At 43.2% G+C, this 25643-nt stretch overlaps 1 pseudogene; it reads left to right on the top strand.

Annotated features, from left to right (window-relative positions):
* LOC134346479 (zinc finger protein 721-like) overlaps positions 1 to 22309 on the top strand; it is a 71167-nt pseudogene extending 48858 nt beyond the window's left edge.
* The last annotated feature ends 3334 nt before the right edge of the window (positions 22310 to 25643 follow it).

Below are 25643 nucleotides of genomic sequence, written 5' to 3'. Positions count from 1 at the left end.
AAGCTGTCTTATCTCTACGCCTGAGTGCACAAGGAGAGAAGCATCCTGAAATCCTAGCTAGCTACCCTCAAGAAGAAATATGGCTTAGCACATCTGTTGATCATCAGCAGTTTCCTTCAGAAAAACAGGCTGCTATTGTTTAACGAAGTGTTAACCCTTTTACATACTTTATCATTCCCTCCTTTTGATCATTACATGATCAACAAAACAGTAATTTTTTACGGAGAAAGCAACCGAGTACAGCATTGACTTATCAGTGGGTAAAAACAGCGTACAACAGTAATTATAACAATGATATGTACAACTATCAGAGCCTGCAGAGGGACTTGGACCAGCTGGAAAAATGGGCTGAAAAATGGCAGATGGAATTTAATACAGACAAGTGTGAGGTATTGCACGTTGGAAGGACAAACCAAGGTAGAACATACAGGGTTAATGGTAAGGCACTGAGGAGTGCAGTAGAACAGAGGGATCTGGGAATACAGATACAAAATTCCCTAAAAGTGGCGTCACAGGTAGATAGGGTCATAAAGAGAGTTTTTGGTACATTGGCCTTTATTAATCAAAGTATTGAGTATAAGAGCTGGAATGTTATGATGAGGTTGTATAAGGCATTGGTGAGGCCGAATCTGGAGTATTGTGTTCAGTTTTGGTCACCAAATTACAGGAAGGATATTAATAAGGTTGAAAGAGTGCAGAGAAGGTTTACAAGGATGTTGCTGGGACTTGAGAAACTCAGTTACAGAGAAAGGTTGAATAGATTAGGACTTTATTCCCTGGAGCGTAGAAGAATGAGGGGAGATTTGATAGAGGTATATAAAATTATGATGGGTATTGATAGAGTGAATGCAAGCAGGCTTTTTCCACTGAGACAAGGGGAGAAAAAAACCAGAGGACATGGGTTAAGGGTGAGGGGGGATAAGTATAAAGGGAACATTAGAGGGGGCTTCTTCACACAGAGAGTGGTGGGAGTATGGAATGAGCTGCCAGACGAGGTGGTAAATGCAGGTTTTTTTTTTAACATTTAAGAATAAATTGGACAGATACATGGATGGGAGGTGTATGGAGGGATATGGTCCGTGTGCAGGTCAGTGGGACTAAGCAGAAAATGGTTCGACACAGCCAAGAAGGGCCAAAAGGCCTGTTTCTGTGCTGTAGTTTTTCTGTGGTTTCTATGGGTTTCTATTCGGCCATAATGCAATATCATGCCCCACATATTACTGAACAGGCCTTTGAAGATCATCATTTCGACCCTTCAGTGAATCCATGTAAATCCTGCCCTACTCTCTTGACGCTGTCAGTCTCCTTGGCAGTGTGCTCGGAGAGGGATGTACTGTTAGACTCATCAGGGATATAGGTGCAGTATTCTGTGTCAATAATAACACAGGTTCCCCTTTCTCAGCCAGGATAAAATCTAAAGCCATACGACGATTCTGTAGGACTGTTTGCCGGATTGCAATCATTTCAGTGGATATTTCTGCTACTTGGGCCTGTGTTTCTGTCAGGGCCCCTGCAGTATTGTGGCCAGCTCCTCAAGCGCTGTAGTCAAATTGATTATCTCTTGTGAATTCCTGGCTACTCTGTATGAGAGAAAAGTGATCATCCAAAATCGCTCTGTCTCAGTTATTCTTCTCCGCTGCTGGCACCTGCAGGTATGGCCAGAATGCATGTTTCCCAGTATTGGAAGTTCCATTTGGTGGGGGCCTGAGATACCATCCCTGAAAATACTGACAGCCACAGTCATCTCTGACTGGACCACAGGTTCTCACCTCACTTCCCTGGGTGTTATTTGAGAAAGCCCAGGCTGAGAGTTCCTCACTCTGGTTGAGCGGGATTACTGGCATTGGAATCATAGTTTTACCATGCTGCGGAATTTCGGCACAAACCCAGCAGGCCCCTAGTTCTACCTGTTTGGCATAGGTGTGACAGAGAGACAGAAAGGTGTTAACATGGGGGCCCCCAGATGCTGGGGTGAGCCCTGTTAAAGCGATAAACACGAACACCACTATCAACCAATATATTTTCCTTTAGTCCGAGAGAGTCCTTCTACTCAGTTCCTTCAGTAACACGTTTGCAGTCTGTTCAATGTATCCACCGAGATTGCCCCTTCAGTTTCACAGCTTTGGGAGTGGTCAGTAACACCTGATATGGTCCTCTGCACTGAGGTCCAAGTTCCTGATCAGGACAAAATTCCCAGGTTCTATGGTGGGATAGTCTCTCCTCTCTGTGGGTAGTTCTCTTCCTTGTAAGCCTGTCATACCTGTGAATGTAATGCTTGGAAAATCTTGGTTAGTTGCCATATATGTTTCCCCATCTCTTCCCCGAGGGTATGCATATCCAATTTTGCTGGTAGACTTTCTGGGAGCAATGGTACACAAGGTCTTGGTCCCCAGGGTGTCCTCGTGGGCCATCCAGAAATGATTTCAGCTGGTGACAACCCTGATTTCCCTGTGGGGTAACCCTCATGTGGAATAGGGCTAACGGTAGGACCTTCAACTAAGTGAGTCCAGTCTCCGCCGTTAGTTTGGCCAGTTTACTCTTCAGAGTGCCATTGGTTCCTTCCATTATGCCAGTGGCCTGTGGGAGGTGTACACAGTAGAATTGTTGCTTGATAGCTAGTTTGTTACATACGTCTTCGTTTACTTTTGCCACAAAGTGTGGGCCATTGTCAGAGCTCAGCATCTCTGGCAGGCCGTACCTGGGAATTATTTCCCGTAATAATACCTTCTCAACAGTCATAGCAGTATTATTGGTAGTTGGAATAGCTTCAGTCCAGCTACTAAACGCATCTATAATAACTAAGCAGTATCTATAGCAATATACTCTAGGCAATTCAATAAAATCAACTTGTAGACGCAAAAAAGGTTCACCTGGCAAGGGAGTCGTACCCGGTGTGCAGGGTACAGGTTACCAACCATTCCCGCCTTTCCCAGGTGTGTACAATCATGTATATAATCGACCAATATTGGTAAAAACTGTGTAGGAACACAAACCTGTCAAACTGGGGTGATCCAAAAGCCTAGGTCGGGGTCTTTCTGGCACCCCATCTGGGACCACAGTTTGCTCTCCTCCTCAGAGGCGTCCCCCTGAAAGTACGAATCTCCCGCATGTCTGGCAAACCCCTCTGCTTAAGTCACGGAAGGTTGCTTGATGGAAACCCGAGGGGACTACAACTACCGAGGATTATACCACACCTTTTGCTGTCTTATCTGCTAAAGTATTGCCTTTAGTGACCCAGTCAGATATGTGGGTGTGGTCTGCACATTTAATAATAGCCAAAACTCGAGGTAGCTGTACAGCGGTGAGTATGAGGGGTGATTGATAAGTTCATGGCCTAAGGTAGAAGGAGTCAATTTTAGAAAACCTAGTACATGTATTTTTCAACATCGTCCGCCCCCCCCACATTTACACACTTAGTCCAGTGGTCGTGGAGCATACAGATCTTGGACCTCCAGAAAGTGTCCACAGCAGGGGTGATTGATAAGTTTGTGGCCTAAGGTAGAAGGAGATGAGTTATACAGCTCTTGCTAATTAACGTATTCATCTTTAATATTAGTTCCTTTCGCCGTTGATTCAGATTCGAAAACTGGGACCCAATAATATGTCAAAGCTTGTCGCATTCAAATTTGGTCATTGTCAGGCCAATCTGTATTATTAGTTTTAATCATGTTGGCTAACTTAATTGGTAAGCATTGGAGCAGTAGGCATTAACGGGCGGGGGGGAATGAATTCCCATTAATTAAATGCTTGGTCTCCTGCGAAATTGCTGTAGCAGGCCACAAATCGCTCCCGATAGTCTGGTCCTGATTCCCCGGGCTTAGGTTTGCACTAAAGTACTTTAGTGATGTTTACAGGGTGCTGGAGAGCCCTTTCCAGGGCTTGAATAATCTGGTCTGTCTGTTCATTCTCATTATGGTTTCCCACCTGTAACTACTAATAGGTTTGGTATCTCAATTCTGCCTTCCATTTCCGTCCCTCATCAGCTGAGAGAATCATGCAGCAGAGACCGAATAAATCTTGCAGGGTCGTATTATACATTTGTATAGTACTGCATACATACTGAGCAAACTGTGCTGGTTTTTCTTTTCTATCTGGGGCCTGATTCATGATCATTATCATTATTGGGTGGGCAATTGTCTTTGTGGAGCCATTAACTCTGCCCATCCACATATTCATGCTCTGCTTTTAGCGTCTCCCAACCTTTGGCGTTCCTTCTGCAGTACATACCTCTATCCCTTTCTCACATGGATTATTCCTCCAACTTGCTAAAAATATACTGTTCCACTTTACATCTGCCTTTTCCTTCCATTCCTTTATCAACAATTTCCACTTCTTCCCACAGTTCTTTTCCATATCAAATTTACAACTTGTTCTCATGAGGTAATATCCCACCACAGTCTGCTTGGCACTCCCTATATTCGGATCCTGTTTGTGACGCCAAATGTTAAAGTTGAATTTGAATAAAACTCGGGAGACCAGCTTCTTATCGACACCACAGTTTATTCCGCATTCTCCTGCAGGAGTTTGAGACCCAGTTGTCAAAGAGAAGGCATGTAAGCACTGCCACCAACTGACAAGTGGACTGACTTAGTCAGGTTACAGCCGTATATTTATACATAGTAAGCCCCATACATTACTATTGGAAGATGTTATTTGAACTGGTACGCCCACCAAGTCTGTTGGTGCAAAACTTAATTAATTAGATAAGAGAGTTCACTTAATCAAGGTTTTAATTACAGATGGATGTACAGTCCAGTCCTTATCAGTTATTCCTTCTGCGAAGCACTGATTTTATTACAGACAGATGTTCATTCTTGTCCTTATTGGCGAGGCCTCCTCCCTTTACTCAAACGAGGGTACGATGTATAATGTTATCAACTAATGAGAGTACAATGTATAATGTTATCAGCTCTCAGTGTGTCTCTCTGCAAGCCGCAGAGAACTGGTAGTGAGCCGGTCTTAGCTAACCGCTGAAGATGGGAGTTTACTTCAGTTTAAAAATTCCTATTCAGTCCCAATTATTCTTTTAGCCAGAGGTTACATAGGTTCAAAATGATTTTTTTTTATATATCCTCAATTCTTCAGGAGGGTTGAGGGGAAATATTTATGTACAATTCAGAAGCTGGTGTTACCTGTGTGTATTGTGGTGATGCAACAGTTGCTGAAGAATTTACAAGTGGGAAGAAGTGGAGTGATATTTGGAAATCTGACCATTTAGAGCATAATTTAGCAAGCAAACCACATAGAGACCTCATAGAGACATTGTGAATGTTGAAAGGCATGGACAGAGTGGATGTGGCAAAGTTGTTTCCCATGATGGGGGAGTCTAGTATGAGAGGGAGTGACTTCAGGATTGAAGGGTGCCCATTCAGAACAGAAATGCAAAGAAATTTTTTTAGTCAGAGGGTGGTGAATCTATGGAATTTGTTACCACGGGCAGCAGTGGAGGCCAAGTCATTGGGTGTATTTAAGGCAGAGATTGATAGGTATCTGAGTAGCCAGGGCATCAAAGGTTATGGAGAGAAGGTGGGGGAGTGGGACTAAATAGGAGAATGGATCAGCTCATGATAAAATGGCAGAGCAGACTCGATGGGCCAAATGGCCTACTTCTGCTCCTTTGTCTTATGGTCTTATGGTCTTATATGGACAATGTGCAAAAGCCCTGGTGAGAAAATCCTTCATTACCCGTTACAGGCCTGCTACATAGGTTGTGTGAGAGTGCAGATGAACTCGTTCGAACCCAGAGGAAATCAAAGTTCTTATCGACAGTGATTTGATACCTGTCAAAATGAATACCTCTCTATATCAAATTCACTGTGCACATATTGCATGTTGTCACTGGGTAGAAAAATGCACGATACAAGATTTATGTGCACACTGGTCATTACAAATTAGAGGGGACATTGGTGGGAAGGTGGGGAGACCTCCATGTCCTTGATGCCCTCACCTACAAGATGTGCATCCAGCTGCAGCTTGTAACCCTGCACTTTAAGGAGCTGGAACTTGAAATGGATGAATTCTGGATCATCCAGGAGATGCAGAGGGTGATAGGTATGACATGAAGAGAGGTGAGTTACACCCAAGGTGCAGGACACAGGAAACTGGGTGAGAGTCTGGAAGGGGAATGAGGTTAAACAGACATCACAGAGTACTCTTTCTGCTTTCCCACATAACAACAGGTGGACCACTTTAGAAACTGTTGGGGGGGGGGATTACCTGGCAGAGGAAAGTCAAAGGGGTGATAGGGGATTTGTTAGTTAGGGGTACAGAACAAGAGGGGACTAATATCCTAGTGGTAAGCCTTGCTAGTGCTAGTGTGGGGGGAGAGGGTGATGTGGGGGGTTAAAATAAGTTAAAGGGGAAATGGGAGACAGAATGTCAGAACAGATAGTGGAGAGGGTGAATTGAATTGAATTGTATTTATTACATGCATCCTTCATATACATGAGGAGTAGAAATCTGTACATTACATCTCCATCTGAATGTGCAGTGTGTAATTTATAGTAATTTATAATAAATAGTTTGTACATAGGACAGTCAATATAACATAGAAATGCAATTGTATCAGCATGAATTAATCAGTCTGACGGCCTGGGAGAAGATGATGTCCTGGAGCCTGTTGGTCCTTTTGCTGTGGTACCGTTTCCTGGATGGTAGCAGCAGGAACAGTTTGTGGTTGTGGTGGATTGGGTCCCCAATATCCTTTGGGCCCCTTTTACACACCTGTCCCTGTAAATGTCCTGAATAGTGAGAAGTTCACATCTACAATGCGCTGGGCTGTCTGCACCACTCTCTGCAGAGTCCTGTGATTAATGGAAGTACAGTTCCCTTACCAGGCAGTGATGCAGCCAGTCAGGATGCTCTCAATTGTGTTCCTGTAGAAAGTCCTTAGGATTTAAGGCCCCATCCCCACCTTCTTCAACCATCTAAGGTGAAAGAGGTGCTGCTGTGCTCTTTTCACAACACAGCCAGTATGTACAGACAAAGTGAGATCCTTGGTGATGTTTATGCCTTCTTAACCCCAGATCCATTGATGCCAATAGAGGTTAGCCTGTCTCCATTCCTCCTGTCATCCACAATCAGCTTCTTTGTTTTTGTGACAATGAGGGAGAGTTCATTTTCTTGACACCAGTCAGATGTTGTTCAGACCTCAGATAGAGTCTGCAATCAAATGATTGAACATGGTGTGATGAATGTGCTGAGCTGAGGACAGGGAATTATAATATTGTAGCCATTATTGGGACTTGGTTGCTCCCAACAGTTTGAGGGATTTAGAGGAACAAATTTATTGAGAGATCGCAGACCATGCCAAGAAACAAAGGTTGTTCCAGTAAGTGATTTTAGCTTTCCAAATATTGACTGGGACTCCCATACTGTAAAAGGACTAGATGGGGTAGAGTTTGTCAAATGTGTCCTTAATCAGTACGTAGAATTCCCGACATAGAAGTGTGCAGTAAGCTGTTAGGAAATGATCCAGGGCTGGTGACAGAAATTAGTGATCATAATGCCATGAGATTCAAAATAAATATGCAAAAAGAGATGTCTGAACCACGGGTTTAGATTCTAAATTGAAGAAAGGATCTGACGTGTGGTTTGAGACAGGCTGTTTTCTAGCAAAGGAGTACTTGGCAAGTGGGAGGCCTTCAGAAGTGAAATTTTGAGGGTGTCTGGTTTGTATGTGCCTGTCAAAATAAAAGTTGAAAGGTAACTGTTGCCTGGTACCTTGGTCTTCAAGAGATATTGGGGCCCCGGATATTTTGTTCCTCTAAATATCTCAGATTGTTGGGTGCTACCAAGACTCATTAATGACTGCAATATCATAATTCCAAGCCCTGAGTTCATCTGACTTTTTTTTTAGTCGTCTTCTGTTGGTTTCTAAAAGCTTCCCAATAGTTTTTGCTCTTTTGTTCGCCCTCTCCGGCTTTTATGTTGGCTTTGGCTTCTCATTTCAGCCAGGGTTGTGTCCTCCTGCCTTTCCAATGCTTCCAGTTCTTTGGGATGTATCGATCACTCAGCTCCCGAATTGCCCCCAGAAACTCCAGCTATTGCTGCTCCATTGTCACTCCTACCTTTTCCCTTCCAAACAAGTTTGGCCAGCTTCTTTGTCATAGAAGTATGGAGAAGTTCAGTTCAGACACAGGCTATTTGGCCCATCTAGTCAATGCCTAAAAATCATTTAAGCTGTCTAATGCAACTGCCTGCACCGGGACCATCGCCCTCCATACCCCTACCATCCAGGTACCAATGAAACTCCTCTTAATTCTGAAATCGAGCTCACATTCACCACTCGTGCTGGTATTTCGTTACACACTCTCACGACCATTTCAGTAAAGAGCTTTTCCAAATGTTCCTGTTAAATTTTCACCTTCCCCACTTATCCATGACCTCTGGTTGTCATCCCACCCAACCTCTGTAGAAAAAGCTGCTTGCATTTACCTTATCTGTACCCTCATAATTTTGTGTACTTCTAATGAATCCTCAAAGCCATTTATAATTTCCTTGTTTATGTTTAGAGTCTTTTTTAGGTGTATAAATTGATGAGAGGCATTGATCATGTGGATAGCCAGAGGTTTTTTCCCAGGACTGAAATGGGTAACACGACGGGCACAGTTTTAAGGTGCTTGGAAGTAGGTACAGAGGGGATGTCAGTGGTACGTTTTTTTACACAGAATGGTGCGTGCGTGGAATGGGCTGCCAGCAGCAGTGGTCAAGGCAGATACAATAGAGTCTTTTAACAGCCTCTTAGATAGGTACATGGAGCTGAGAAAAATAGAGGGCTATGCGCTAGGGAAATTCTAGGCAGTTTCTAGAGTAAGTTACATGGTTGGCCCAACATTTTAGGCTGAATGGCCTGGAATATGCTGTATATTTCTATGTTCTATATTGAACAGCGAAATAACTTCTCTTCTTTAATCTGTACAGGGTCCACAGTATTACTGCCACTTTCCCACACTCCCCCATAGACCCTTTGTCCATCTGCTGAGTAAATAGAGATGAAAACATATTTAAGATCTCCCCTATCTGCTTTGGTTGCCATTCCGGTCTTCCAGAAGACCAACTTTGTGCCTTGCAATCCTTTTGCTCTTAATCTATCTCTAGAATCCCTGAGAGTTATCCTTCATCTTTTCTGCGACAGCAACCTCATGCCTTTTTTTGCCATCCTGATTTATTTCTTATGTGTTCTCTTGCATTTCTTACACTCCATAAGAACCTGCCTGCCTATCCCTGTTCTGCAACTCCATTTTGTGCTTCACCAGCATCTCAATATCTCTTGAAAACCAAGGTTCCCTACAGTTTCTATCTTTACCTTTTATTCTGACAAGCACATACCCGCTTTGTGCTATCAAAATTTTGATTTGAAGGCCTCCCATTTACCAAGCACACCTTTGCCATAAAGCAGCCTCTCCCAATCCACAGTATCTTAATTCCAGGTGTTGATCCATGCCCTGAACACATCCGCCTTTCCTACGCTGCTCCTTGTATTGAAATATACAGGGCTCAGCATATTCACTGCACCATGCTCAACTTTTTCATTCAGACTTTGTCTGAGGACTGAATAATATCTGTCTCCACCACCCCTCCACCATCTGTTCTGTTATTCAGGCTCCCATTCCCCCTGCAACTTCTGTTTAACCCTCCCCCCACTGTGCAGCTCAATCACCCCTTTTGACTTTCATCTCCAGATCAATAAAAAGGAGGTACATACCAGGTACAGGCAGATAGGAACAAATGGGGTACTTATGAGATACAGGAAATTCAAGTGAACACTTAAGACAGAAATTAAAGAAAGCATGAGGTTGCCCCAGCAGACAAGGTGAAGGAGAATCCTCGTGGATTCTGCAGATATGTTAAGAGCGAAGACAGTTAAGGGAAAAAATTAATCCTCTGCAAGATTAGAATGGTAATCCATATGGGAAGACAACATAGAAACATAGAAACATAGAAAATAGGTGCAGGAGTAGGCCATTCGGCCCTTCGAGCCTGCACCGCCATTTATTATGATCATGGCTGATCATCCAACTCAGAACCCCGCCCCAGCCTTCCCTCCATACCCCCTGACCCCTGTAGCCACAAGGGCCATATCTAACTCCCTCTTAAACATAGCCAATGAACTGGCCTCAACAGTTTGCTGTGGCAGAGAATTCCACAGATTCACCACTCTCTGTGTGAAGAAGTTTTTCCTAATCTCGGTCCTAAAAGGCTTCCCCTCTATCCTCAAACTGTGACCCCTCGTTCTGGATAGATGTTCACATAGATGTGTGAGATTTGTTTTGCATCTGTATTTACTCAGGAGATGCACACAGAGTCTGCAGAAGTGAGGCAAAGCAGCATCAACTTCATGGACCCTGTTCAGATTACAGAGGTGGAGGTATTTGCTCTCTTAAGGCAAATTAGCATGACAAGTTGTTCCCTAGGACCCTGCGGAAGACAAGTGCAGAAGTTGTCGGGGCCCAAGCACAGATACTTAAATAATCCTTAGAGACAGGTGAGGTACTGGAGGATTGGAGGATAGCCAATGTTGTTCCGCTGTTCAAGAAAGGCTCTAAAAATAAAGTAAGAAATTGTATGTTGGTGAGCTTGACATCAATAGTGGGAAAGTTATTGGACGTATGTGCAGGAACTGACTATATAAGTATTTGGATAGATGTGGACTGATTAAGGATAGGCAGCAGGGCTGTGTGCATGGTAGGTGATGTCTAACCAATCGTACAGAGTCTCTCGAGGAAGTTATCAGGGAAGTGGATTAAGACAAGGCAGTGGATGTTGTCTACATGGATTTTAGCAAAGCACTTGACAAAGTCTCATATTGGAGGTTGGTCAAGAAGGTTCAGTCACTCAGCATTCAAGGTGAGATGGTAAATTGGATGAGACACTGTCTTTGGGAGAAGCCAGACTGTGGTAGCAGATGGTTGTCTCTCTGACTGCAGGCCGGTGACTGATGGTGTGCCGCAGGGATCAGTGCCGGATCTATTGTTTGTCATCTATATCAGTAACCCAGATGATAGTGTGGTTAACTGGATCAGCAAATTTGTGGCTGTCACCAAGACTGGGGGTGTCGTGGACAGCGAGGAAGATTATCATGGCTTACAGTGCGATCTGGACCAACTGGGAAAATGGTTTGAGAAATGCAAAATGGTATTTAATGCAGATAAGTGTGAGTTACCAAGGGAGGTCTTTCACAGTGACTGGTCGGGCACGGAGGAGTGTTGTGGCAGCAAAGGACCTGGGAATACAAGTCCTTAATTCACTGAAAGTGGTATCACAGTTAGATAGGGACAGAAAGAAAGATTTCAGCCCATTGCCTTCATGAACCAAAGTACTGACAATAATAGATGGATGTTATGTTGACTTGTAGAAGATATTAGTGAGGCCTAATTTGTAGTATTATGTGCAGTTTTGGTCACCTACCTACAGGAAAGTTGTAAGAGGTTGAAAGAGTTCAGAGAAAATTCACAAGGATTTTGCCAGGTCTGGAGGACTTGGGTTATAAGGAAAGATTGAACAGGTCAGGGCTTTATTCCTTGGAATGTAGAAGACTGAGGGGAGATTTGATTGTGATAGAGGCATATAGATAGGGCAAATGCAAGCTGGCTTTCTGCACTGAGATTGGGTGGGACTACAACCAGAGGTCATGGGTTAAGGGTGAAAGGTGAAACATTAAGGGGAACATGAGGGGAAACTTCTTCACACAGAAGAAGTGGAATGTGGAATGAGCAGCCAGCACAAGTGGTGCATGCAAGCTCGATTTCAACATTTAAGAGGTTTGCATAGGTAACTGGATGGTAGGGGTACGGGAGGAAACAGTTTAAATAGTTCAGCACAAACTAGGTGGGCCAAAGGGCCTGTTTCTGTGTTGTAATTTTCTATGACTGTGACAAGAACCTGAAATAATACAAAAATTCACTTTAAGTCCTTTTAACAGCTGTGCGGACCAACTATTCATCTCAGCAGGAATTTTCTACATGGCATTAAAACTGTGGCACCTTAAGTTAATAGTACGTAAAAGAAAATTCCAGCTGCACTTCAAGAAAGACTATATGCGTGAGAGTGTTTCAGATACTGTAAGGTCAGGCAGCCATGCAGCTCAGCAGGAACAGGGAATAATACCAGTGGAGAATGTCAAACTGAGCCAGGTCACAGACTGGAGAAAGCAGAAAGCCTCATTCTTATAGAGACAGGAAGAGCATCAGGGAATTGATGGTCATTCTGGATACCAGTACTGTGCCCAGTCAGGAGATGATTTCTCTGTCCCACTTGGGTTGAACCTCACTGTAACAGTGTGATGTCAGATCTCATCTGAAATGTTGTCCTACACCCATTGATGGATTTTGTAAATCTTTTCACAGGTTAAAAATGAGAAGGAAGAGCAGCAGTGGCTGGAGTTTATGCGAGAAGCGAGGAAGGTGCAAGACAGGTATATTCCAAAAAAGAAGAAATTTTCGAATGCAAAAAGGATGCAACCGTGGTTGACAAGAGAAGTCAAAGCCAAAGTTAAAGCAAAGGAGAGGGCATACAAGGAAGCAAAAATTAGTGGGAAGACAGAGGTTTGGGAAGTTTTTAAAACCTTACAAAAGGAAAACAGGAAGGTCATTAAGAGGGAAAAGATTAACTATGAAAGGAAGCTAGCAAATAATATCAAAGAGGATACAAAAAGCTTTTTCAAGTATATAAAGAGTAAAAGACAGGTGAGAGTAGATATAGGACCCATAGAAAATGATGCTGGAGAAATTGTAATGGGAGATAAGGAGATGGCAGAGGAACTGAACGAGTATTTTGCATCAGTCTTCCCTGAGGAAGACATCGGCAGTATACCGGACACTCAAGAGTGGCAGGGAAGAGAAGTGTGCGCAGTCACAATTACGACAGAGAAAGTACTTAGGAAGCTGAATAGTCTAAGGGTAGATAAATCTCCTGGACCAGATGGAATACATCCTCGTGTTCTGAAGGAAGTAGCTGTGGAGATTGCGGAGGCATTAGCAATGATCTTTCAAAAGTCGATAGATTCTGGCATGGTTCCGGAGGACTGGAAGATTGCAAATGTCACTCCGCTATTTAAGAAGGGGGCAAGGAAGCAAAAAGGAAATTATAGACCTGTTAGCTTGACATCCGTGGTTGGGAAGTTGTTGGAGTCGATTGTCAAGGATGAGGTTACAGAGTACCTGGAGGCATATGACAAGATAGGCAGAACTCAGCATGGATTCCTTAAAGGAAAATCCTGCCTGACAAACCTATTACAATTTTTCGAGGAAATTACAAGTAGGCTAGACAAGGGAGATGCAGTGGACGTTGTATATTTGGATTTTCAGAAGGCGTTTGACAAGGTGCCACACATGAGGCTACTTAACAAGATAAGAGCCCATGGAATTACGGGAAAGTTACATACGTGGATAGAGCATTGGCTGATTGGCAGGAAACAGAGAGTGGGAATAAAAGGATCCTATTCTGGTTGGCTGCTGGTTACCAGTGGTGTTCCACAGGGGTCCGTATTGGGGCTGCTTCTTTTTACATTGTACATCAACGATTTGGATTATGGAATAGATGGCTTTGTGGCTAAGTTTGCTGACGATACGAAGATAGGTGGAGCGGCCGGTAGTGCTGAGGAAACGGAGAGTCTGCAGAGAGACTTGGATAGATTGGAAGAATGGGCAGAGAAGTGGCAAATGAAGTACAATGTTGGAAAGTGTATGGTTATGCACTTTGGCGGAAAAAATAAATGGGCAGACTATTATTTAAATGGGGAAAGAATTCAAAGTTCTGAGATGCAGCGGGACTTGGGAGTCCTCGTACAGGATACCCTTAAGGTTAACCTCCAGGTTGAGTCGGTGGTAAAGAAGGCGAATGCAATGTTGGCATTCATTTCTAGAGGAATAGAGTATAGGAGCAGGGATGTGATGTTGAGGCTCTATAAGGCACTAGTGAGACCTCACTTGGAGTACTGTGGGCAGTTTTGGTCTCCTTATTTAAGAAAGGATGTGCTGACGTTGGAGAGGGTACAGAGAAAATTCACTCGAATGATTCCGGGAATGAGAGGGTTAACATATGAGGAACGTTTGTCCACTCTTGGACTGTATTCCTTGGAGTTTAGAAGAATGAGGGGAGACCTCATAGAAACATTTCGGATGTTGAAAGACATGGACAGAGTGGATGAGGCAAAGTTGTTTCCCATGATGGGGGAGTCTAGTACGAGAGGGCATGACTTAAGGATTGAAGGGCGCCCATTCAGAACAGAAATGCGAAGAAATTTTTTTAGCCAGAGGGTGGTGAATCTATGGAATTTGTTGCCACAGGTGGCAGTGGAGGCCAGGTCATTGGGTGTATTTAAGGCAGAGATTGATAGATATCTGAGTAGCCAGGGCATCAAAGGTTATGGTGAGAAGGCGGGGGAGTGGGACTAAATGGGAGAATGGATCAGCTCATGATAAAATGGTGGAGCAGACTCGATGGGCCGAATGGCCTACTTCTGCTCCTTTGTCTTACGGTCTTATGTCTTATGGTCTTATGGTCTCCAGGAATCTCAAACACGTCAGTTTTGCTGTCTCTGTCTAGATGTTTAAGAAGTGGAGCAAGGGATTCAATTGACCATCCTTCCTGCGAAGACTGTGGGGAGGGATTCATTCGGTCATTTGACCAACCGGCACACCTGTTGTTTTACACAGGGGAGAGGCCGTTCACCTGCTCAGACAGTGGGAATGGATTCACTCAGTCATCTCAATTGAAGGTACATCAGCAAGTTCACACTGGGTAAGGCCATTCATCTGTTCTGTGTGTGAGAAAGGATTCAGTCGGTCATCCCACCTGTGGACACACCAGTCAGAGGCTAGTCATCTGCTGAATTTGTGGGGAAGGGATTCACTCAGTCATCTGACCTAATGGCACACCAGCGAGTTCACACCAGGGAGCAGCCGTTCACCTGCTCAGACTGCGGGAAGGGATTCACTCACTCTTCCACTCTACAGAAACACCAACGCGTTCACACTGGGGAGAAGCTGTTCACCTGCTCAGTCTGTGGGAAAAGATTCACTGATTCATCCACCCTACAGATCCATCAGCGAGTCCACACTGGGGAAAAGCCATTCACATGCTCAGTCTGTGGGAAGGGATTCAGTCAGTCATCCAACTTACAGAGTCATCAGCGAGTTCACACTGGGGAGAAGCCATTCACCTGCTCAGACTGTGGGAAGAGATTCACTGAGTCATCCAACCTACAGAGACACAAGTCTGTTCACACTGGAGAGAAGCCGTTCACCTGCTCAGTCTGTGGGAAGAAATTCACTGTATCATCCAACCTACAGAGACACCAGCGAGTTCACACTGGGGAGAAGCCATTCTCCTGCTCAATCTGTGGGAAGGGATTCAATCAGTCATCCGCCCTACAGAGTCACCAGCAAGTTCACACTGGGGAGAAGCCGTTCATCTGCTCAGAATGTGGGAAGGGATTCACTCAGTCATCCACCCTACAGAATCACCAGCGACTTCACACTGGGGAGAAGCCGTTCACCTGCTCAGAATGTGGGAAGGGATTCACTCGGTCATCTCAACTACTGGCACACCAGTCAGTTCACAGTGGGGAGTGGCCATTCACCTGCTCAGAATGTGGGAAAGGATTCACTCAGTCATCCCAACTACTGGCACACCAGTCAGTTCACACTGGAGAGAAGCCGTTCACCTGCTCAGAATGTGGGAAGGGATTCGTTCGGTCATCACAACTACTGGCACACCAGTCAGTTCACACCAGGGAGAGGCCGTTCACCTGCTCAGTCTGTGAGAAGAGATTCTCTCAGTCATCCCAGCTACAGAGTCATCAGCGAGTTCACACTGGGGAGAAGCCGTTCTCCTGCGCAGAATGTGGGAAGAGATTCACTCACTCTTCCACCCTACAGAGTCATCAGCGAGTTCACACTGGGGAGAAGCCATTCACCTGCTTAGAATGTGGGAAGAGATTCACTCTGTCATGCAACCTACATAGACACCAGCAAATTCACACTGGGGAGAAGCCGTTCACCTGTTCAGACTGTGGGAAAAGATTCACTCGGTCATCCCACCTACTGGTACACCAGTCAGTTCACACTGGGGAGAAGCCGTTCACCTGCTCAGAATGTGGGAAAGGATTCACTCAGTCATCCCACCTACTGGCACACCAGTCAGTTCACACAGGGAGGAGGCCGTTCACCTGCTCAGTCTGTGGGAAGAGATTCACTCACTCATCCAACCTACAGAAACACCAGCGAGTCCACACTGGGGAAAAGCCGTTCACCTGCTCAGTCTGTGGGAAGAGATTCACTCACTCATCTGACCTACAGAGTCATCAGCGAGTTCACACTGGGGAGAAGCCATTCACCCGATCAGAATGTGGGAAGAGATTCACACGATCATCCAGCCTACAGCGACATCAGCAAGTTTGCACTGGGGAGAAGCCATTCACCTGCTCAGAATGAGGGAAGGGATTCACACAGTCAACCCAACTACTGGCATACCAGTCAATTCACAACGGGGAGTGGCCGCTGTTATGAATCCCTAGGGTTTGTTTGCTGTGGACAGTCACTTTATGACAGAGAAAGGGAGATTAAGAAGGCGAATCAGTCTGACTTGCAGCTTGTTTACATCGCTCGCAGCTTGTTTAGTTTTAACCGAGGACACGGACACTGAGTCAGATGGAGACAAAGGAGGTAAAATGTAAGGATCGAAACCAGGGATCTAGTGGCCAAGGGTCACTGTTCAGAACTTTCCTATGCCCATAAGGGTGGGTTAATTATCGATTCAGCGTACATCGAATGTGTGGTTGTCACCTCGTGTGATCCATAGGAGTGGATCGAATTTGGGGTATCCTGTGAAGTCCACTTATGTGTTAACCCTTGCCTGGGTGTGGTGTGGTAATTCACTTGAAGACGATACCCCTTGTGACAAGTCACTTCCGGTGATAATTCGTATGTGGATTTGGAACGACGACAGATAAAATCTACAGCGACTGTTCTCCTGTTCTACCACCGTGGAACCTGTGGAATTCGACACAATTGCCTTCTCTTGACATTTAGCCTGGATTACAAATATTTCTCTCTCATCCCCTATTCCGTGGATGAACTGAACTTTAATACTTTACCATCTCAAGACTCTAAGCCTTGTTTCCCCCAAGCTCAATAGTTTGGGAGTTATATTTACACACATATACACATAACACTGTTAACTTTTGTTTATCTTGCTTAAGTTACTGTATTATAAATAGATAAGGGTGGGTTGGCAAGTTTGCAGACGACACAAAGGTTGGTGGTGTTGTAGATAGTGTTGAGGATTGTCAAAGATTGCAGAGAGACATTGATAGGATGCAGAAGTGGGCTGAGAAGTGGCAGATGGAGTTTAACCCGGGCAAGTGTGAGGTGGTACACTTTGGAAGGACAAACTCCAAGGCAGAGTACAAAGTAAATGGCAGGATACTTGGTAGTGTGGAGGAGCAGAGGGATCTCGGGGTACATGTCTACAGATCCCTGAAAGTTGCCTCACAGGTGGGTGGATAGGGTAGTTAAGAAAGCTTATGAAAGCGATATTGGCGAGACCCGACACAGACTGGGAGACCGCTTTGCTGAACATCTACGCTCTGTCCGCCAGAGAAAGCAGGATCTCCCAGTGGCCACACATTTTAATTCCACATCCCATTCCCATTCTGACATGTCTATCCACGGCCTCCTCTACTGTAAAGATGAAGCCACACTCAGGTTGGAGGAACAACACCTTATATTCCGTCTGGGTAGCCTCCAACCTGATGGCATGAACATCGACTTTTCTCTAACTTCCGCTAAGGCCCCACCTCCCCCTTGTACCCCATCTGTTACTTATTTTTATGCACACATTCTTTTTCTCACTCTCCTTTTTCTCCCTCTGTCCCTCTGAATATACCTCTTGCCCATCCTCTGGGTCCCCCCCCCCTTGTCTTTCTTCCCAGACCTCCTGTCCCATGATCCTCTCGTATCCCCTTTTGCCTATCACCTGTCCAGCTCTCGGCTCTATCCCTCCCCCTCCTGTCTTCTCCTATCATTTTGCATCTCCCCCTCCCCCTCCAACTTTCAAATCCCTTACTCACTCTTCCTTCAGTTAGTCCTGACGAAGGGTCTCGGCCTGAAACGTCGACTGCACCTCTTCCTACAGATGCTGCCTGGCCTGCTGCGTTCACCAGCAACTTTGATGTGTGTTGCTTGAATTTCCAGCATCTGCAGAATTCCTGTTGTTTAAGCTTATGGGGTGTTAGCTTTCATAAGTTGAGGGATAGAGTTTAAGAGTCGCGATGTAATGATGCAGCTCTATAAAACTCTGGTTAGGCCACACTTGGAGTACTGTGTCCAGTTCTGGTCACCTCACTATAGGAAGGATGTGGAAGCATTGGAAAGGGTACAGAGGAGATTTACCAGGATGCTGCCTGGTTTAGAAAGTATGCATTATGATCAGAGATTAAGGGAGCTAGGGCTTTACTCTTTGGAGAGAAGGAGGATGAGAGGAGACATGATAGAGGTGTACAAGATAATAAGAGGAATAGATAGAGTGGATAGCCAATGCCTCTTCCCCAGGGCACCACTGCTCAATACAAGAGGACATGGCTTTAAGGTAAGGGGTGAGAAGTTCAAGGGGGATATTAGAGGATGGTTTTTTTACTCAGAGAGTGGCTGGTGCGTGGAATGCACTGCCTGAGTCAGTGGTGGAGGCAGATACTCTAGTGAAGTTTAAGAGACTACTAGACAGGTATATGGAGGAATTTAAGGTGGGGGCTTATATGGGAGGCAGGGTTTGAGGGTCGGCACAACATTGTGGGCCGAAGGGCCTGTACTGTGCTGTACTATTCCAGGTTCTACGTTCTATACTAATAAAGGTAGTGGTTCAAAATCAAATCCAGACTTCAGCTGTAGTTTATTGCTGCTGGTTCGTTTCCAAAACATTACGGTTCGTAACAAAATTGGGGCCTGCATCCGGAATATGAACAAATTTGGGGGTGTATTGATTGATTAATTATCGATTTCATTGGGGAAATCTCTTTTGATTTATTTGTGTGTGGAAAGTGAGCAGCAATGGATGTTGATAGATTTCTGGAAGTGCCAACCTCTGAGGCATGAGAGGACACCAGCAGTATTGAGTTGTTGACTATTGCTAAAAGGTTACAACTTGCTAAGGTGAAATCGACAATGAACAGGACACAGTTGCAGAGGATAATAGTTGAGCGTTATGTATCAGAGGGTGTGTTTAAAGTGGAGGAGTTGGAGGTGTTTCCTGAAAGTAAACCTAGTGAGCTTGAGCTCCCATACAAGTTAGAAAAATTAAAGATGGAGGCTGCAGAAAGGCAGAGGCAGTTTGAGGCTAGAGAGGCAGAAAAACAGAGGGAGGAAGCAGAAAGACAGGCTGTTCGAGCTGGAAACAATAGCGAGATTGCAACAAAGGGGTCTGGCGTTAGACTCTGGTGATAAGCTTGAGGCCAGTCGGGAAGTTAAATTAGTACCTCTATTTGATGAGGCAGAGGTTGATAAATACTTAAAGCATTTTGAGAAGGTTGCTCAGAGTTTAAAGTGACCAAAAGAGGGTTGGCCTATTCTCTTACAAAGTGTAATTAAGGGGAAGTGTAATTAAGCAAGCGTATTCTGCTTTGACAGTTGATGAAGCAGCTGATTATGACATAGTGAAACAGGCTGTGCTCAAAGTTCACGAGTTGGTCCCAGAAGCATAGAGGCAAAAGTTTAGAAATTTGAGGAAATCGGTGAACCAGACATATGGAATTTGCTTATGAGAAGTTTGTGTGTTTTGACCGCTGGTGCACAACTGAAAATGTAAATGATGATTTTACAGCTTGAAAGAGTTGGTTTTAATTGAAGAATTCAAAAGGTGCGTCCCTGATGACATAAAGACGTACTTAGATGAAAAGGATGCTGCCACTTTGCAGGAGTCTGCTAGATTAGCAGATGAGTTTGCTTTAACTCATAAGGTTAAGTTTACCCCAACAAAGCGAACTAATGAGGAAATACTTAAGCTGGTTGACAAGATCAAAGAAATCTACAGGAAGTCTATTACTATCATCTTCGATTGAAAATCAGTTAATTAAAACTAGGAGTCAATTCTATATAGATAGATAGATATACTTTATTAAACCCGAGGGAAATTTGGTTTCGTTACAGCCGCACCAACCAAGAATAGAGCAATATAGCAAATAAATAGCGTAAATATAGCAATACAAAAAACCCCAACAATCAAACAACAAAATGCAAAACTATGCCAGATGGAAAACAAGTCTAGGACCAGTCTATTGGCTCAGGGTGCCTGACCCTCCACGGGAGGAGGTGATAAAACTGGGAGACTACCGGCTAATCAACTGAAATCGGCTTCAGTTAAACGCCAGATCGTTAAGATTCGTAAAAATGATGGTACTCTGACAGTTGATCATGATGAGATAAGCAAATCCTTTCAAGAATTTTATACCTCTTTATACCAATCAGAATTTCCTGATGACTCCACTTTAATGCACAAATTTTTAAAGAAATTGAATATTCCAAAATTACCACCAATGAGCGTTTAAAACTAGATGTACCTATTACGGTAGAAGAAATAAAAAATGCTATTTCTTCAATGAATTCAGGAAAAGCACCTGGTCCAGATGGTTATACAGTAGAATTATAAAAAATCCTTCTCTACTATACTTTCTCCTTGGTTATATAGAACCTTTAGGGATGCAGTGTCTATAGTTAAATTACCTTAATCTTCTTATCGAGCTTCTATTTCCCTAATTCTTAAAAAAGATAAGCTCCTACTAAATGTGCATCTTATAGGCCTATATCTTTGCCGAATGTGGATTCTAAGATTTTTTCTAAAATATTGGCAACGAGATTGGAGAATGTATTGCCTCAAATTATTTCTGTTGATCAGACTGCATTTATTAAAAATCGTTACTCCTTTTTTATTATTAGGAGATTAATGAATATTGTTTATACCAGGGGTCCCCAACATCTTTTGCACTGCGGACCGGTTTAATATTGACAATATTCTTGCGGACTGGCTGATCCGGGGCGGGGGGGGCGCGGTAGGATTGCCAACGGGCAAGAGTAGCAGTCAAATACGTTGTGTTTACCCCGAGAAAGACTACAATGACCATGAAGCCTTGCGCGGGCACCAGTGCACATGCGATTTTTTTCCTCTACAAATCATTTTTGGGGATTCTGTTTGGGGCGGGGTGTGTTAATCATGACCGGAATATAGGTGATAAGTGGCTAATACACTCAATTTCGTTTCTAAAAGGGTTTATCTAATGAATTTAATATTAAACACACAGCGCATATTTTCCTCACTTGAATATAGTGATAAGTCAATTATCAGGGGAGGACAGGGGAGCTTGAAGTAAGTGTTGAACGAATTTCCAGTAGAAGTGGTAGAGGCAGGTTCGATATTATCATTTAAAGAAAAATTAGATAGGCATACGGACAGGAAAGGAATGGAGGGTTATGGGCTGAGTGCAGGTCAGTGGGACTAGGTGAGAGTAGCGTTCAGCACGGACTAGAAGGGCCGAGATGGCCTGTTTCTGTGCTGTAATTGTTATATGGTTATATAAGTCAATAGCATCATAACATTTTAAGTACCATTTGGATATTAAACACACAGCACATATTTTCCCTGTAAAATCATTGCAACACACCAATATCGCTGAATCAGTGGGAGCCCTGGGCTTGTTTCCCTGCAACAAGTCGGTCCTATCAAGGGGTGACGGGAGACAGCGATACTCAAAGGGAGTTCCTTATGTCCAGTCTATTCCGCAATTTGGTTTTCGTTGCATTCATTGCAGAGATATGTTGGAAATGGAAGCAATGTTTTCAGTGCTTTCGTGGCTATCTCAGGATACTTAGCCTTGACTTTGATCCGGAATGCCGGCAGAGATGTTATGTCAAACATACTTTTCAGCCCGCTGTCATTTGCAAGCTCGAGGAGTTGACCTTCTTCCCGCGCTGACATGGATGACGCGCGGGTAATGACCTCGCGTGTGTTCAAGCTCAAAGGTGGGCATGACAGGGAATGAGGAAAGGTACAGCTGACTCCTATCGCCAAGTCATGTCGTTTCCTTGCGGCCCAGTAGCACATGCTTTGCGGCCTGGTACCGGTCCGCGGCCCGGTGGTTGGGGACCGCTGGTTTATACTTCTTTACCTGGAACTCCAGAATGCATCATCTCATTGGACGCTGAGAACACTTTTGATAGGGTCGAATGGACACATTTGTTTAATATCCTTGAGAAATTTAATTTTAGTCCAATATTTATATCTTGGATTAAATTGATATACTTTGGCTTCAGTTTTTACCAATAGTGAAAGATCTCCCTTTTTTCAGTTATTCTGTGGTCCTAGGCAGGGTTGCACTCGTAGTCCATTGTTATCCAATATTGCCCTGGAACCGCTAGCTATTGCTATTCGTGACTCTCCTAATATATTTGGTATTACCCGTGGGAATGAGATACATACATTATCACTATATGCAGATGATTTACTATTATATATTTCTAACCCTGAGAAATCCATTCTGGCAGTATTATCCTTGCTTGCTCAGTTTAGTAGTTTTTCTGGTTACAAATTGAAGAGCGAGCTCTTTCCATTAAACATGCAGGTTCCCATTTATAGATGTTCACCAGTCACATTGATTACTAACTATTTTACTTATTTGGGGTTTAAAATTGCTAAGAGACACGAGGACCTATTCAAGCTCAATTTTTTACCGTTAATTAGTCAGGTTAAACAATTGCTTACTAAATAGTTCCCATTGTGTCTATCGTTGATTAGCCGAATCAATGCCATTAAAATGATTATTTTATCTAAATTTTTATATTTATTTCAAGCAGTACCAATTTTTATTCCTAAATTTTTTTTTGATACTAGTGATTTTCAGATTTCCTCTTATATATGGCAGAATAAAAACTTCAGGTTAAGTGAAAAATATTTACAGAAGTCCAAGAAAGATGGTGGTTTAGCATTGCCGAATTTAAGATTCTATTACTGGGCAATTAATATTCGATATTTAATATTATGGACACAAGATTGGGATATAACTCCAAGTCCACAATGGGTAAACCTTGAAGGATACTCTGTACAAGCGTTTTCATTGGTTTCTATTTTAGGAACTTCACTTCCTTTTGAATTTTCTAAATTGAATAAACAATTGGTTAATCCAATAATTAAACATACATTACGAATATGGTTCCAATTTCATAAATGTTTTGGTTTGAACAAATTCATATTATCCAGCCGTATTATACCTAATTTTTTTTTCAACCCTTGGTTATGCATCAAGCTTTTTTGATATGGAAAATGAAGGGTATAACATGTTTCCAGGATTAATTTCTGAATAACTGTTTCATGTCTTTTGAACAGTTATCTAATAAATATGACTTGCCCAGACCCCCTTTTTTTTTTACAAATAAGAAACTTTCTAAATACTATACTGTCTACGTTTCCAATTTCACACTCTACTGATATCATAGGTAAAATTTTAGGTTTAAATCCTTATCAGAAGGGATTAGTAGCAATTATGTATGATACATTTATGAAAATACATCCAGGTGCATCTGATAAAATTAAAAATGAATGGGAAAGGGAACTTCAACTTCATCTACCTATAAAGAAATGGGAAAAAATCTTTCAATTAGTTAGTCTTTCTCTATATGTGCTAAACATACGCTGATACAATTTAAGGTAGTGCAGAGGGCTCACATGTCTAAAGGTAAACTAGCTCGTTTTTATTCCCATATAAATCCGATTTGTGACAGATGTCACTCTGAGGTGGCTTCTCTGTATCATATGTTCTGGTCCTGCCCTCTCTTGGAAAAATTTTGGAAAGATATTTTTGATATTATTTCAACAGTTTTGCGCTTTGATTTACAACCCCATTCTATTACGTCAATTTTTGGTTTGCCAATGATGGAACATAGCTCTTTATCCTCTTCAGCTTGTCGGATGTTACATTAATGGCCAGAAGATCCATTTTATTGAATTGGAAAGAGACCAATCCCCCTACTACATTTCAATGGTTTTCCCAAACTATATCATGTTTAAATTTAGAAAAAATCTGAAGTGTCGTTTTTGATCCTTCGGTTAAATTTGAGGAGACTCGGAAGCTATTTATTCAACATTTTCATATGACGCAGTTTGACCTTTTCCGAATCCTTTTTATTAACTTAGAATATATAAGTAGAGGAGCGGAGTTGATGACATTAATGAATGTATTCGATATTGGTTCAGCCTTGTTCTGTTTGCTTTTTTTGGGGGTTTAGTCATTAGTTCTTTTTTTTGGGTTTTTTTGGGGGTTTTTCTTTGTAATAACCTCTTCTTCCTTTATTTTTTTTCCCCATGATTAACTATATCAAGAGTTTGAAAATCTATTACACTTGTACTATTTGTAGTCTTTTTTTTGTATATGTTTAATAACAATAAGGTAATTCCATTCAACAGGAATTCTGCAGATGCTGGAAATTCAAGCAACACACATCAAAGTTGCTGGTGAACGCAGCAGGCCAGGCAGCATCTCTAGGAAGAGGTGCAGTCAACATTTCAGGACGAAGGGTCTCGGCCTGAAACGTCGACTGCACCTCTTCCTAGAGATGCTGCCTGGCCTGCTGCGTTCACCAGCAACTTTTATGTGTGTTGCCTGAGGTAATTCCATTCTCTTTGTATCACTATTGTTATTATGTTTATGTACTTGAAAATTAATAAAAAGATTAAAAAAAGAAAGAGAGTTTCCAAAAGAGTAGCAAGGATAACTAGGGTAAAGCAGAAATTAAAGCTGGGACTAGTGACAAGAGTAAGGATGAAGGGAAGCAGTTGAAGGAGAAATATTTTGGTCTTACTTGTTACTATGGTGAGAAAGCTGGTCATATGATGCCTAATTGTTCCATCCTGAAGAAGAAAAAGGAAAAGGAGGCAGTCCCAAATGCCTGTGGTCAGTACGTTGAAGCACCTCTAAACCCACAGGGTTCTGAATATTCTGTTGAGGATCAGTTAAAGACTGAGAGGTCTGACCGAGTTAAGAAGGGATTCAATCATTTTATGTCAGATGAGTTTGTATTAGTAAAGGAAGGGTTAACCCCAGTACCAGTGAAAATTCTTTGAGATACTGGGGCTTCTCAATCACTTATATTAGACAGCGTTCTAAGGTTTGGTGATGAGACCAACACTTGTGAGGTAAATCTTACAAAGGCATTGGGGGTGGCATGGTTTCTGTGCTGTTGCACAAGGTAAGTTTACAGTCCGGATTGGTTTCGCGACCTGTTAAGATCGGACTATGCTCCACTTTACAGGTGGAAGATGTTACTTTGCTGTTAGGGAATGACCTAGCAGATGGTAAAGTTGTTCCTGCAGTGCAGCTGACAACTAAGCCAACCACTGACGACCCACAGATGGATTTTAACATTTATCCTTCCTGCACAGTAACTCGAAGTTGGCTAAAAAGTCTGCCAACGCAGACGGTTCTGTGCAGCATGATTCTGATACCCATGATAGCCGAAATCGGGATTCAGGTTATGAAGACTTGTCAGGGACTTTTCTGCCTTCATTGTTTCAACAGGATTCAGGTAGTAAGTCTGATGAGAAACATTTGTCCCTGTCTCGGGAGGAGTTTTTAGCAGAACAGAACCGAGACCCTGAGATTG

This window comes from Mobula hypostoma, chromosome 5, assembly GCF_963921235.1.
Source record: "Mobula hypostoma chromosome 5, sMobHyp1.1, whole genome shotgun sequence".
NCBI lineage: Eukaryota > Metazoa > Chordata > Chondrichthyes > Myliobatiformes > Myliobatidae > Mobula > Mobula hypostoma.
This window is presented reverse-complemented; position numbering and strand designations above follow the sequence as displayed.